Source organism: Gigantopelta aegis, chromosome 3 (assembly GCF_016097555.1).
Source record: "Gigantopelta aegis isolate Gae_Host chromosome 3, Gae_host_genome, whole genome shotgun sequence".
Taxonomy (NCBI): Eukaryota; Metazoa; Mollusca; class Gastropoda; order Neomphalida; family Peltospiridae; genus Gigantopelta; species Gigantopelta aegis.
The window spans coordinates 28,680,593-28,696,630 of NC_054701.1; the positions used below are offsets into that span (position 1 = coordinate 28,680,593).

General features: G+C 39.2%; 1 protein-coding gene across 1 annotated transcript in view; it reads left to right on the plus strand.

Annotated features, from left to right (window-relative positions):
* The first annotated feature begins 4,380 nt into the window (after positions 1-4,380).
* The window catches only part of LOC121367834 (phospholipase ABHD3-like), a 23,693-nt gene continuing 12,035 nt past the window's right edge, over positions 4,381-16,038 (plus strand). The window contains exon 1 of the mRNA XM_041492231.1: positions 4,381-4,680. The gene's annotated coding sequence lies outside the window, so the exon portion shown is untranslated. The remainder of the gene's footprint in view (positions 4,681-16,038) is intronic.

Below are 16,038 nucleotides of genomic sequence, written 5' to 3' on the forward strand. Positions count from 1 at the left end.
TTTTTTTTTTTTTTTTTTGGGGGGGGGGGGGGGGGGGGGCATTATCACGCACCAGGGTGAAGAAACTAAAGAAAAAAGTGAAAGACGAAGTAGGCTTTGGCCCATACTTTTCATTTTGGCTTAAGTTTCAGCTATAAACCGATCGGACCTAGGACATGTCCTATTGATTATCTTATAACAAAAACTGACAGTCCAAACCCAGTTTTTGATAAAATTGTGTGTGTGTTGTGCCGTTACAAATATGTACCCAGCAGTTGTTCCATTTGACTGAAGAATGGAAATGCTATCACACACCTGTAAATATGTTTTATTAGGACATTTATAATTAGCATCTGAATACCCTGGGAAAAAATACATTCAAAACAGATTCACTTGAAAAATAATTATCTCCAAAAAGAACTCTATATATTAACAAAAATAATCCTCCAAACATGTTTGCAGTTTATTACTAGTCACTGTTGATAATATTGGTCATTTTCATGCATTGATTAGTGAATAACCCTAGCTGCACTGGCGAGCCCTGGGAGGGGCGAAACATGTTAATGAACTAGGTAATGGTGTAAGAAATATTGGTCGCCTGTGTTCTACCTAGTACTTGTGCGCAAAACAAATTAAAACAAATTGATTACCATATGAGTGGTATGTGCTGCCCAGTTTTGGAACAGTTAAAAAAAAAAAAAAAAAAACCTGACTATGTCCTCCACCAAAAAGTAAAAATTTCATTAGTCATTTAATAAACACCATTCAAAATACACCACTAGAGCATATTGTTTATTAATCACCAGCTATTGGATGTCAAACATTTGTTAATTTTTACAAATAGTACAAACGTACAAAATCAACACTTATCCGTTTATCCTGACGAGTGTAAATCTACTCGGGGAGGGGGGGGGGGGGGGGGGGGGGGGGGGGGGGGGGGGGATAAAATGTACCTCTGTGTATTCTTCAATGCATCTTCATTTCAAACAATCAAAACCAATGTCCATGTACTTGAATAAAACAAACTAGTTATTTGGACAGGTGACAATATTGGTGGACAAGGAATATTTTATATGCACCATCCCAGAGTCAGGGTAGCACATACCACATCCTTTGATATACCAGCCGTGGTGCACTGGCTGGAACACGGAATAGCCCGATGTGCCCACAGACAGGGATCGATCCCACACCAGACAAGCAGTTTACCACTGGACTACGTCCCAGACCCTATGTAACAAAGTAATGACACCTATATAGGTGCTGACAAAATAACTAATCACTAAAAAAGTGTTGTTAAATTATAATCATCATAACTGAATTTAACTTGCAATATTGAGGCCTGTAATTTTTCCCCCCATTTTTTTGACACTGTACACGTTTCGCCCTCCCAGGGCTCATCAGTGCAGCTTGGGTTTCATATCAATTAGTATTGATAAGAAAACTGCAGACGTGTTTTTTGGTGAGTTCTTTGGTGAGTTTGTTATAATTTATAATAAGTACATGTATAGTTCACATAGTTTTATAATTAAATTCAATGTTCATAAATCCATCACCAGTGATACTAAATACCTGTAAATGTGTACAGTAGTTTGTATTTGAAAAGTTATTTTCTTTTAGTTTTATTAAAATATTTCACTTTCTTCACTGCCACTCCCTTCCTATAGCCAATACAATACCACTTTCCAGTGGGTGCTTTCTTTAATTTCATACAAGAAAAATTAAACCATTCAAATGGCTTGTGGGGACAGTCCCCTGAATCGCATGCAATCATTGAATCATCACAAATACAATATAGTGCTGGATCTTCATCTGATTTATCAAGTGTAGCACCAGCATTGATGGATCAGTCGACAGTTCTGGTACACAGTCTTTGAGCAAAGTACTCTCAGGATTTTTCATTTTCCATATTAAAGGGACATTCCTGAGTTTGCTGCATTGCAAGATGTTTCCGTCTAATAAAATATTTCTATGATTACACTTATATATTAAATATATTTTTTTGTTTAGATTATCAGTGTCTGTATATTCAATGTGTTTCTGGTAGTCTTAATATTTCTAAGAAGCCCAAACTGGATTTTGTCTTTAAATAATTTCGTACGTAGGACAAAAATAATATTTTAGGAAATAAAATGAATTTTAACCTAGTACAAATTTTAGAACGATCAGAAACACGTTTAATATACAGCCACTAATATTTTATGCAGAAAAATATATTTGATATGTAATTACAATCGTCAAAATGTCTCTGTTAGTGTATAACATCTTTAAAATAGCAGCAAACTCAGGAATGTCCCTTTAAAACGTGTGTCAAATGACTGGACAGCAGTTGATACTTTCTTCTTGCTCACCAGCTGGTTTTTTTGTTTTTTTTTAAAGTTCTTGATGTAGTGAAGTTAATGTTTTTAAGTGGTGCATAGTCAACAGAAGTTCGTGATGAAGGCAACATTCAGTAGGCTGGTTCCTGTTTCACAGTGCTTCTTTCCCTTAACCTTAAACTGGCTTCAATATAAAATAACATGGATGCCACATAAGAAAATGATTCGCCAAGTCCTGCTTTACAATTACAATGGGCACAAAGAACTTTACCAGCTTTATCGAAAATAATCCACGAATAAAGCGATGTGTTATTAAGCCGTTGTGAATGCATCACCCTTGCACGTACCACATGGACTGAATCATGGATGTAAACACCAACATTCCTCACCCAACCATACACAAAACGGTCATATGCATCCAAACTTTTATAATTCTGGAAGTCCTTAAGCGTATAAAAAGGGCTTGGCTAAAAATCAGGTAATTTATCAGATCTGCATACGTAAATGATGGATAGAAATGGGGGCCCTGAAGCCATTTTCCACCGGCGATTTTGTAGTGTACGAATCCTGCTTCCCAATATATCCAGTTGTTTCCATATCTGCTTTTTGCCGTCTTATCCAGTGTATCAAAATAATCCTGCATGTTATCAAAATAATGCAGTGTCTACTAACAGTAAAAAATGTTTTATTTAAAAGGACTTAAAGCCGCACACCCTAGTTCCATCCAGCGAAAATAAATTATAATTTGGTTAATCTACAAACCTGTAACACACTTAGATCACGTTTTTTATCAAATGGAGTGAAAAAGCAGGTTTTATATCGATAAATACCATGGGAATCCCCATGTCCCAATTGCTTGAAATAATTTTGAAAGTTAGTATTCTGATGTCACCGGTAGATGTCGCTCGAAGCACAACAATGCCTACGTCAAGACAAATTTCACAGAGTGCGCACAGACTTGGGGTGCGTTCTTTTCACCTCTCCTGGACATGTTCCAACTGTTCTGTCCTGGTTGTATTCCCTCTCCAGATATCGTAAAACTTAGCAAAATTATTGGTTTTAAGGGTTTGTAACGTTTTGTATTGAGACACTTACTTTTCTGAACTTTATTGTTACTGAAAATGTTCACGAACTGTGAAGAAAAAGCTCACAAATGAACAACAAGCAAACGACAACAAATCGGATATTAATTGCGCTAACCGTGCACGAGAAAACAAACCGAACCAAAAATGATAAAGGTCACGTGGTATACCAACGTCTGTGACGTTTACACGAGAAGATTCGCTCTAAAAATAGATTGGACCTCGCTTGCTTAACGGTTTTTTCTCGAGTGCACGCCTGTTGTTAAGAAATATAAAAAATGCATTTCGTGGTTTTACAAACATCAGGATTACCAGGATTACCAAAAAGCACTTCAGGTGAATGGAAATGTGTATTCTAAATAATAAAATGTGAGTAAAGTGCAATTTTATTTGTGAAAAAATGGGTTTAATAGCGAAAAACAACGCCGTAATGGTTAACAACTAGCCGTAACTAGGGCAATCTAATTAAAATTAGCTCCATTATTACATGTGGATCTAAAACCATCCAGTTGGAGCTCATGTAATTGCAGAATCCTGCCAGTGATTTAAAAATAATTTGAAAACATTCCGAATTATCCTGAGGGTATACGACATGTTTCGTGTGAATTACGAATGCCTTAAAACATGTTTTATTTTATAAAATAAATAATTTGTAATGTAAAACTGAAGACTGATTTAGTTTGGGTTTTTTTTTTTTATAAATAAATAAATAATTTTTAATGTAAAATTGAAGACTGATACCCACCCCGTACGTATTGGTATGGTTCGCTGTACTGCGGCCACTAAAATAGACTCGCCCGATATTTTTAGAATTTGTATGCTCCCAAATAACGTTATAAAAGGCGAAGTGTGATTGGTCAATATTTAAATTATTATTTACAGACGAAATGTTACCTGGACATTGGGGACTACGCAGTGTTGTTAGTTTTAAATCACTGGCAGGATTCTGCAAGTAAGATTTTGATTGGTGGACATGAGCTCCAACTGGCTGGTGTTAGATCCACATGTAATAGTGGAGCTAATTTTAATTAGATTGTAACTACGGCGTGTCCCTTTAAGTTATAAATCTTAAACTGCGAAGCTCGTATTTGTATACAACAACAAAACGCTATTGTTTGCCTTCCACCATGGCCGGCCGCACAGAGGTATGGGTAATATTGCTATTTTTAGCACATATCGCGGAACTCTCTATAATGTGTGCGTGTCCACCCGAATGACGCCTTCTCTCTAGCCAGGAATGACGTCATGTTCCTAGCCTCAGCGTTGCGTCAATTCGATAAAATTAATTTAAGTTTCCATACGAAGTAAGTTGTGTTATTTAATTAAACTTTTGTTAACCATAATATAGAAAGGTGGTATGTAATAAATACAGAACCACATACCTGTTGTTTTGCCATGTTATTTATTGCACTCGTTTATAGTGGGTTAGATTTACCCTCAATTCGACCGCTACACGGTCTCGTGGTATACCGTATAGATCTAATATTCTTGCATCAGTGACGTAACCAGGGCCCGGTTGTTCGAAGCCTGGATTAACTTAATCACTGATTAACACTAACTTTGAGTTAAATTCCTTAACCCAAGGTTGGCTAATCACTGGTTAAAAAAACGTTGCTGAAACACACTTTTAACTCAAGGTTAGCAAACTCAGGGTTAGTTTTGATTAATCCAGGGTTAGTTTTCAATAACTCTGGGTTAAGTGCAGTTGGCCAATCAGTGTAAAGTAAATGTACTTCCTGTTGTCAACATTAAATTTTCCTGTTCGTACTGCTAGTGCTTCTGTAATTTTCAAAAAATGAACAGCAATAAACAGAAAAGGTGAGGAATACGATTTATTGATAATGTTAGATAATTGTAGATTATGATGCGTAAACTATTGAGACAATTAGTGAAAACAATAAGACAAAAACTAGCGGGAGAACAGGGCCGTAGCTAGCGGGGGGGGGGGGGGGGGGGGGGGTGGACGTTCAAGGGGGCAGCCCCCCCGAAAAAAATCCGGAAAGCATTATAGAAACTTAAAGAAAATTATCTTCTTAACTGTTTAAGGACTTACTTTTAGACTATTAACTACTCAGTTGCCCCCCCCCCCCCCCCCCAACAAAAAATCCTAGCTACGGCCCTGGGGAAAGCAGTTGGCGGAGTTGCAAAAACATGCCAGAGTATATCACTAAGGTTGATGACAGGACATTGTGGCATCGTTGTTTTGGTTTCGCACACAATAAACATATCACATGTTACTGTAATATTTTATATGTCATAGTTAACAACTTGTATAGTCTTTAGTTTTCATCTTTTAGCTTTTCTATACATTAGTAAAAATATAAATATACTAAGTGCCCTTGTCTGATCATTGTGGAAGAGACAATTGTTTTGACAGGGGTTGAAGATTACCTAGAAAGCTATGTCCCATCGTTCACACATGTTTTAATTTCAATGACTTCAGTATTCGAATGACATTACTTTACATGTTCTTACAATAATAATAAACTAATCTAGATATTTCCATTTTTAAAAGGCTCAAAATCTTTATGCAAAATTGCTTTTTGTATGTGTGTTTAATAGTTATGAATACATATGGCTGTAATTAAAAAGCTGCAATAATTGGTGGGGGGTGGGGGTAGGGGGGGACCACGATACGTTCTGAGCTATCGTCAGTATCGAGTCATCCATAGAAAGGATGCTCTTTAACTCATCCTACAAGCTACGCGGTCGATCCCACATGAATATCTCTATATTGTATGTATGTGCACTGGCGCAGGGGAAAATTAAATCCTTTCCGGTGTAACGTGATATTTTGACTCCCGTAGAATACTGATTCCCGGTCACTTTTCTATGTAGAATACTGACTCTGCCGTAGAAAAATTACTTTTACCGTAAAATTATGACCAGGGGTCAAAATACCACATTACTCTAGTAACGTAGTATTTTGACCCCTGTAGAATACTGACCCCCGGTCACTTTTCTATGTAGAATACTGAATATTTTGCAGTAGAGAATATACTTTTACCTTAGAATAGTGACAGCCTCGGGGGTCATTTTCCTACACCTTAAAATATCCATGGAAATTAGTATTGTTCTTAACTTTATAGTTTTAAGGTTAATTTGGACACTCCATACTTTGTATGATTAAAGTACTGTTTCACCAAATGGTTAAACTACGGAAGCGTATTAGTGCCACCAAACGCAATAAAATAATTCTATTTGCCTACATATAATCGTGGAAAAATCAACTTTAATGTTGGAAAAATCAATTTCCAATATTAAAGTTGATTTTACCAAGATTAAAGTTGATTTTACCTAGATTAAAGTTGATTTTTTCATGATTGTTATTATGTTGGCAAATACAATTATTTTATTGCGTTTGGTGGCACTAATACGCTTCCGTATTAAACACTCCTGTAATCTATAATTTTAAAAGTTATAATCGCTTCTTTTTCTGTAGCTACTAGTGTAGAATTTGTTATAAATTTTGTTTCTTGTTTGAAATAGTAAGCGTTTCACTTCTAGCCACTATATACGCATTATTTTTCTGAGTAGTATGATTCGGGTTTGTTTTTGTTTGTTTGTTTGTTGTTTGTTGTTTGTTTTTTAAAATAATGTTTAATAAAGCTACAGAAAATATTGGCGCATAAAGATGCTACAGACTGGGGGTAGTGAGAAAATTAAGCATCACTTCCACAAATAGCTGTTCCATGTGGAGTAAAGCTAGCCCGCTCTGAAATCAAGCAACTGATTCTATTCAGATATTTAACCACAAATGCACTGACTGGGTATTGTTGGTGCTCAATATGTAGTTTTCTTTGTGCAGGCTATGTGCATTGCTAGGCCACCTATCATTGGGTGGTATATTTTCAAAAATCGAATACGTTTTGTGGCAATACTCCTTTTGTTGACATTTGTATCCTATGTCTGGATACCTGTAGTAGTAGGCCATGGACTATATAGATCCTCGTGTGACCACTCTGCACGCACACACGCACACACACACAACATTATATTTTTTTAGAAGCCATACTAACTGGTCACAGTGAAAACATTGAGAAACAGTACTCATTTGTTACTAGTGTATGAGGGACACTACCCTAATAAATAAAAAAAAGGGAAAAAAAAAAAGAAAAAAAAGATTCGTTGACGTTAGGCCATAATCGGTACCCTCTAATTTGTGTGCACCAAAATACCCACACATGCGTCAGTGGTGTGTATTTCGTTATTGCGATCATCGGCGTGACGTATTAAAACTGCTCTTAATAGTGGGGTGGTCCTTATACCGAATTAAGAATATTCAGACGATGATTGTTCGTAAATATTGATTGAGCATTTAACGTCCCACCCTCCTTCCCAAATGTCGTCAACAATGTGTCAACTGATATGATAAAATAAATAGGTGATGACGGTGTGTTGGCATTTGCACTGAACTCCAAGAATAATCAAGTGTCAAGTGTTAATTATTACACAAAACATATTAACAACAGTCTGGATAAATAACACCCTCTCGACGTGATAGGTAATAAAGGTAATAAAAACGCGTGACCTTTGGGGTCACATTCCCACGATTCCACAAACTAACCACACACTGATTTGTAGACCAATTGTTTACTAGTAAGAAAATACCTTTGTGTTTTTAGCTACATAAACATAAGTTTATTGTTTGGGAAACACATTAATTTTAACATCATGGCATGGAAAACTAGACAATATTTTACCACATTGTTTATTGTTTGTTGCTTGTGTTACATAACAGGTCAATTGTGTGGTCGCATTTTGGGGGTAAAAATTAAAATGCACTGAAATCGACCATTGGGTCTGACTTTACTGGCCGTAATCCGTACTAATGGGGTGATCTTTTTACCGGAGTATTTTTACTATAAAATAAAAAGGAAATATTACAATGCCCACCTCCACACACATACACACACACACACACACACGCACACACACACACACACACACGCACACACACACACACACACACACATTGTAAACACTCTAAATTTGACTTTTGACCTTGACCTCTAAAATTGGATAGCCAAAACAATTGTATGGTCCTAAAGTACAACTGTGCAAAATCTGGTGCTTTAAGCCAATGGGTCACAATATCGCCCAAATTTAAACTAGATACCGGTACTCACTATATAAACGCAAAGAGGTAAGTTTTTAAGCCCCAATTAAATGTCAAGTTAACAAAAAAAAACAACAACTTTTCTTATTTCGTGAATGTCGCAAAATATATAATGGGTGTAAAATTATAACCAATCCGAGCTCCTAGTTCTGCATGTCCCTTCATATATTATATTTGCATCTATGTTGAACTGTTTTTAATTATAGTCACTTGATCATAGAGGCCACCTTTAAGGTCCCACTGACTCTTTTGCCGTAGAAAAGTGACCGGGGTCAGTATTCCCCGGGAGTCAAAATACCACGTTACACCGGCCTCAATTGTCTGATGCCGTTAGTAGTATCAGGGCTTGTATGGGGCCATGGCCTACTTTCCGTGACCTTGACCTTGATGACGTCACGGCCTTGTCACGTGACCGTCGTACTGACCCGGTCATGACCTACTTGGACTGACCTTGACCTACTTAGACTGGCCTACTATACCGTGTGCAACGTCCTACTGACCCGGCCATGACCTACTTAGACCGACCTTGACCTACTTAGACTGGCCTACTTTACCGTGTGCAACGTCCTACTGACCCGACTCTGACCTACTTAGACCGGCCCCTGACCTACTTAGACTGGCACAAGAGTATAAAAAGGCTAGATATGGTTTAATTGTCATTCGCTCGCCGAAAACGATCAGATCTACGTTCAATCCAGAGATGGCCTGTTCCACAAGTGATGAAGCGAGATGTCGTCTAGAACTTGGAACTAACGTCTACGTGGTGGCCAAGTTATGGAAAGGGGACACTACTATTCACATAAGGAAATTTGACAGTGACAAGGGGAAAACTTTCCCCACCAAGCGAGGTATTGTCCTTAGTCTTAAACAGTGGATCGAACTGTGTGGATGTAAAAGCCAAATTGACGAAACAATTTCAGCATTAAACCAGGGGAAAGACGAAAAAAAATTCAGACACCTTGGTGCCAACGTCCAAGTCAGCGTCGACAAGAACTTTGCTGGGGTGGACCTGCGTCAGTGGTAGTGGTGTGATGAAACTAAATCCGTGAAACCTTCGAAGAAGGGAATATTCCTTTCTCAACAACAATGGGAGAAACTGAAAGGCTGTTTCAGTCATGTGTGACTTTGTACCAGATCTGAACTCGATTGTGCCCTGCGCCATGCAAGACGATCATCAAAACCAGATGGGATTTCTTCAGTGTAACTTCTGCAACCCTAACGAGTGTCACCAGTGGTGAACGAGTTTTGTTTTGGATGAACTCGAAGGTATAAAAGAATGGATTGATGGTTTACACTTCATTTGCTTTGTGACTGCTAGAGAACAGACGTGTTTTATGATTCTGACATTCTTGTGTATTGTTGCACTCTATCTGGAACGAAGAAGATGGCATCGGGATATTCGAGCAGTTTTAAGAGCAGCAGCAGTAGCGACGAGGACGACATCTTGGTCTGCAAATGTTCAGAAAGACATACAATCAAATGTAAAAGAGTGGCTACCAAACCAGAAGAACATTTCATGGATCAAACGGATGCTTCCTGTGACAATATGGATGAACATGAAGATGGTGAAATCAAAGAACCCATGTATCAAACAGATGCCGCTCGAGAATATAAAACAGACGCTGCCTGGGATGAAGAAGACTGCTGTTCGAGACGTTACCTGTTCTGCCATCGTCCCGAAATGCACCACGTCTACACGCGGATGCAGACATTTGGGTGGTGGCCAATACAGTTACGCCAGAAACCGAGGGAGCTCGCCAAGGCCGGTTTCTTCTACACAGGGGATCACGATGCCGTCGTCTGTTACTGTTGTGGACTACGCGCCTACCGATGACAGAGTATGGACGACCCAGTGATGGAACATTACAGACTCTCTCCGAGATGTCCCTATGTGAATAACGTGTTCAGACATTAACTGTTTCAGACACGCGTGAGACACTTGAATGTTTTTGTCATAACTGTATATTTTGTCATATATTTTATGTACTACATTTTTGTTGTTTAGTAATAAAAAATTGTGTTGTATCCTTCTGTTATTTATAAATAGCATGACTTTGTTGCATGTATGTCAGTTGAGAACCATGTCTCGGTGGGAAAGGTACCTAGAGTCTATTTACTACGATGTAAAACATCCTGGGAGTTATGCAGGTCCTAGTAAACTGTATCAAGCTGTTAAAGCAGAGGGTAAATTTAAAATTCCTCTGACACGTATTAAATCATGGTTGAAAGGTCAAGAGACCTATACCATGACACATCAAGTGAGGCGAAAGTTTCCACGTAATACCTATGTTGTGGAAGGGTTAGACAGTCACTGGCAATCCGATCTAATGGATATGGTCAGTTTGGCTAAATACAATGACGGGGTGAGATACCTCATGATGATCATTGATCTGTTCTCCAGGTACTTGTGGGTGTTACCACTCAAGTCGAAAACGGGGAACGACATGGTAGATGCTTTGACAGAATTCTGGAAATTAGAGTCCAGAAAACCCAAACTGTTTCAGTCTGATTCAGGGTCAGAATACAAGAACCATAAGGTCAAAGCATTGCTGAAATCATATGGCATAACGCAGCTGTTTGCTCTAAATGAAATCAAAGCAAGTTATGCCGAACGGGCCATTAAAACCATAAAAATTTGTCTGTATCGCTACATGTTAAAAGACTTTACTTCAAGTACCCGGATGTCCTAGACAAAGTCGTCTATAGCTATAACCACACCAAGCATCGAATGTTAGGTCAAACACCAGCCAGTGTCAACCAAACGAACGAAGAAGAGGTCCATCTGTCTCAGTACCTGCTCAAACCTAAAAAGGCAATCCACAAAAAGAAGTTTACATTTAACATAGGTGATAAAGTATGAGTCAGTCATCTTCGGGGCACCTTTGATCGGGAGTACCAAGAGAAATGGTCTGGCGAAATATTTACCATTGAGAAAAGGTACTGGTCTCGAGGTAAAGACTTGTACAAATTAAAGGACTGGGGTGGTGATGCCATCGAAGTGACATTCTATGCAGCTGAACTTCAAAAGGTGACTGAGAATCCTGATCAACTGTACCGTATCCAAGACATTGTGAAAAGGAGAACGCGTAACAAACAGAAAGAAGTGTTGGTCAAATGGCTTAATTGGCCTAAGAAGTACAATTCGTGGATTCAAGAAGCAGACGTTGTTCGATATCAGGCAGTATAAAAGACCTCAGCACATGTTTGACTTTTCATTATCATGGAAGAAATTGTAGAAACACAACCTCTGTCAAGAAGTCATTCGGGTGATACCTGGACATTTTTTGGTAAACGTGTGGCCAAATCGGAAACGGTATTTTTCTCTCAAATCATCATCATATACGTGGTGGTGATTACGTGTATCATCAACTTATCTCTCGATCAAGGTAATTCTAACTTGTGGACAGCACTACTCAGCAGTAGCTTGGGTTATTTGCTGCCAAATCCCAAGATCAAAACGAATAAGCACCATGGATAAGTACATTACCATTCGAAGTACAGACAGCACGTCTTACTTTCCTGACAACACACACTGGTCTTTTAGAGTCAATCTATATGACAGACTACATCTCGGAAAAAAGTGGGTGGTAGCAGCCACCGAAATCACCATTCAGAACTGGGAAGTTTCGAGAAAATCAGACAGCCATGACATTTAAGTGTGTGTTCCAACATCTGCTACAGCTCACACGTTGGAGAAAGAAAGGAGCCCTTGCTGAGACGCATCTGTTTGATAGGGAATAAAAAGGAAAAATCTTTTGTGTTTCCAAACTATCATTACGTACCCCTGAGACTGGAAGATGTACAGATCGTGGACATCTTTATACTGGATGCAGATGGCAATCCAGCCTCATTTATCACAGGACCAGTGACGGTGACACTGCACGTAAAGCCGCAGCCTTTTTGGTTTTGAAACATGGCTGAATACGTTCTAAAACATTACAATTATTTAAAACTGATGACGAATATTCACGATTACCATATGACTCTGGGATTACTGAATGATATGAATGAAGAACAAATGTTGGCCTTGGTGGAGATCGTTCAAGGGTTGCTGGACGGACGTATTCACGTCGGAGCAGGACAGAAACGTCGATTTTTACAGTCTAACAATGAATATCTGAAAATGATGAAAATGCTCGTATCACCTGCCTTGATGAATAGAACTAGAAATCGTATATTGAAACAAAACACCCCTTTGTTAGCCTTCATTTTGGACGACAGTCACCTGGATCAGATGAAAGCAAAAACCGTATGGTCAGTGGTCACGAATAGCTGGAGATATGCAGGATCTCTATAAATAGGATGTCTGTCAAAAACCATCATCATTTGAGATAGAACCTTCAGAGGAGCAACATGTCAGACCAGTACACGCTGTACGTTCCCGACGTGGATAAGTGGACCCGTTTCTACAAACTGCAGGCACAAGGCAAACTTCAACCTCACTTCGAAATTCAACGTGGTGGGCAAAGTTAGATCATGTACAGTGGATCGATGTCTAGAACTCTACGATCCCACGTGGAAAAAAGAAAAAGAGGAACAGAACAAGCCCCCTGCACCCAAAATCGTCATGGTCTTCCCAACGCAACAGGTGGTAGAGCAAGCCAAGGCCGATCTGAAACGGAAACGAGAACAGAGTGGCGTGGAACAGAAACGACGAGAGCAGACTGGGCAAAAACGGCAAAAGCATTTCTGAGAAGGCTATAAAAGGGGGCATGGCAGTTTCAACATCGCCAGTTCACGTCGAACACTTCAACAGTCAACAACATGAATCAGTGTCGCATTTGCGAAAAAAAATATGTTTGGACCCACGACCTAACTCGGCACGTACGAAATAAACATGGACTCTTGGAATCTGACAATAAGTCTTCCCAGCAGCAGCAGCAGCAGCAGCAGCAACAACAGCAGCAGAAGCAGCAGCAACAGCAGCAGCCTCAACATCATCATCAGCAGCAGCAGCAGCAACAGCAGCAGCAGCAGCCCCTAAGATTGTTACATCCGTTCACCATGATCGTGTCGGGACCCACGTCGTGTGGAAAGACATTTTTGTTGTACAAACTGCTAAGGGATGGTAAAATCCAACCGCCTCCCCAGCGCATCTGGCTCTACAAACGATGGCAACCCCTCTATGATAATGATCAAAAAGGTTGTTCGAGTGAAATTTGTTCAAGGCATACCCGAGAATTTGGAAAAGGATTGTTATTTGGATTTTCGAGTTAGAAATCTCATCGTGTTGGACGACCTGATGTCTACTGCTAGAAAAGACCCTCGCATCACCGACCTGTTCACGGAAGGAAGTCACCACAGAAACCTCTCTGTGATTGCCATCAACCAGAACCTGTATCACAGCAAGGACCCGACACAGAGAAGAAACTGTCATTACCTGGCACTGTTTAACAACCCCATCGACAAGCAGCAAGTCCTAACCTTGGCACAGCAGATGCATCCTGGAAATACTCGTCATTTCATGCAGCGGTTTGAGGAAGCTACCCACAGGCCCTACGGATATCTCTTGGTGGACTTGAAACCGACCACGCCCGAACATTGGCGCCTTCGACCTAATGGTTTAGAGACGGGGCCGTCCGAATGGTATAAAAGCACGAACGTAACGGCGAATGTCTCAGAAGAGTTGCAGCCACCGACGAAGAAAGAGCTCTACATGCAAATCATGCAAAGAAACGTATTCAAAAGAAAACTACCAGGCATACCCGCCTACGAAAGTGACGACGAAGAAGAAGATGAGGTGGAACCCTATCTGAAAAAAGTCAAGAGGATGCAGTCTTGCGATACGTGTGGTCTGGTCTTTAAAGACGGAAGCGACTTGCAGCGACAACTGCGATTTAAAACGTGTGAGGAGGGAAATGAAAAAGAAGAAGAGCTGTCGCCTGACCTGGAAAACGAAGGCATTCGTCTCATTGTGGAACGTGAATTCGACATCAATCATGACTATATCGAAAGCAAGAAAAAACGCTACGAAGAAAAAAACATGTCTCAAGATGCCATGGAAAGAAACATGAAGACTTTACAATGGACGTTATTTAAAGACACGTACTCTCGCTTTCTGACCTATATGCATTACTTTGACAAAGGTCCCAACACGAGGAAACTTCTACAGTCTGTGAATCCTAACCGAGATGTCAGACCACAGATTCGTTCTAAATTAAATCAGTATCGTTCCTGAATCGGCGAATATTTGGACGAAGTAGACGACGACGATACCGATGATGATGATACTGATGATGAGGACGAAGATGAAGAGAAATGAACACTCATATTATTCACATGTCGCCCTTAAGGCCTCTCGATGTAACCCAATGTGTGCCCATTTTATATATGTATCAGTGATTTTTAATTTAGAAATAAATGAAAAACCAAACCATTGCGTTTGTTTTTTTATGTTTTTTACTCTATGACTAGATTTGTGATTGGATATTTCTACCGCTACTTTATAGTAGCAAGAGCTGTGTGTACAAGACAGAACATACCACGACCTTTGATATACCAGACATAATACACTGGTTGTCTATAAAGGCTTGTACTCTAGGAACATACTTTTGTTTAAAATGCAGTTAAAAGATCATAGGTTAGGTTGGAGCGTTGAGTTGCAGTCACACGCTCTTTCTTCAAAGCAATGGGCTGGGGTGTTTCACACACACACACACACACAAACACACACACACACACACACATTCCTTTCTTCCTTTAACAAACATTCCTTTCTTCGAGACAAATATGTCTTTCTTTTCCTATGACTAAAACAAAATAAAATATTTGTGTTCAATTAATCTTTATTTTACAAGAAAGGAAATATTTTATTTATGGTTATACGGACATATGGTTAAGGACCACACAGATATTGATTGAGGAAACCTGCTGTCGCCACTTCATTGGCTACTCTTTTTTTTATTAGCAGCAAGGGATCCTACACCATCCCACAGACAGGATAGTACATACCACGGCCGGATAACACTGGCTGGATATAGCCCAATGGACCCACCGACGGGGATCGATGATATATAAGCTGATTGTACAAAGGTGAAAGGAGGCTGCTTAAAAAAATTCGTAACATAATAAATAAATAAATAAATAAGCAAACAAATAAATAAAAACAAATAAATAAACTATAAATTATTAAATTTTTTTAAAATAATAGAAAAAATGTAATTTCCCCACTTCAGATACGAACGGCGTACCTTACGCTCTGGACGCGAACTCGTTCGCATTTGACTACTTCACACATGTAATCAAAGCCTGTCATTTAAACCACACATACATATATACGAGCGGCGAAGCGCGTTCTTTGGGTATGTTAAAATAGTTTAATAATCTTGTGAATGCGCTAGCGCGGGAGACATAGTGGGACGAGAATTCTATTTTACACCTATTTAAATCATTTCTTATTTCACGTCTTTAAGAATATAACTTCTAGTTCCTAAGAGTATTGCCACCAACAATAAAATAGGATACCACCGCTTCCCGGATGTAAGCAGTTATAACCATTCAACATTCAGTGCGCTAAAATTAAACACACTACCTCGCGTCGGGC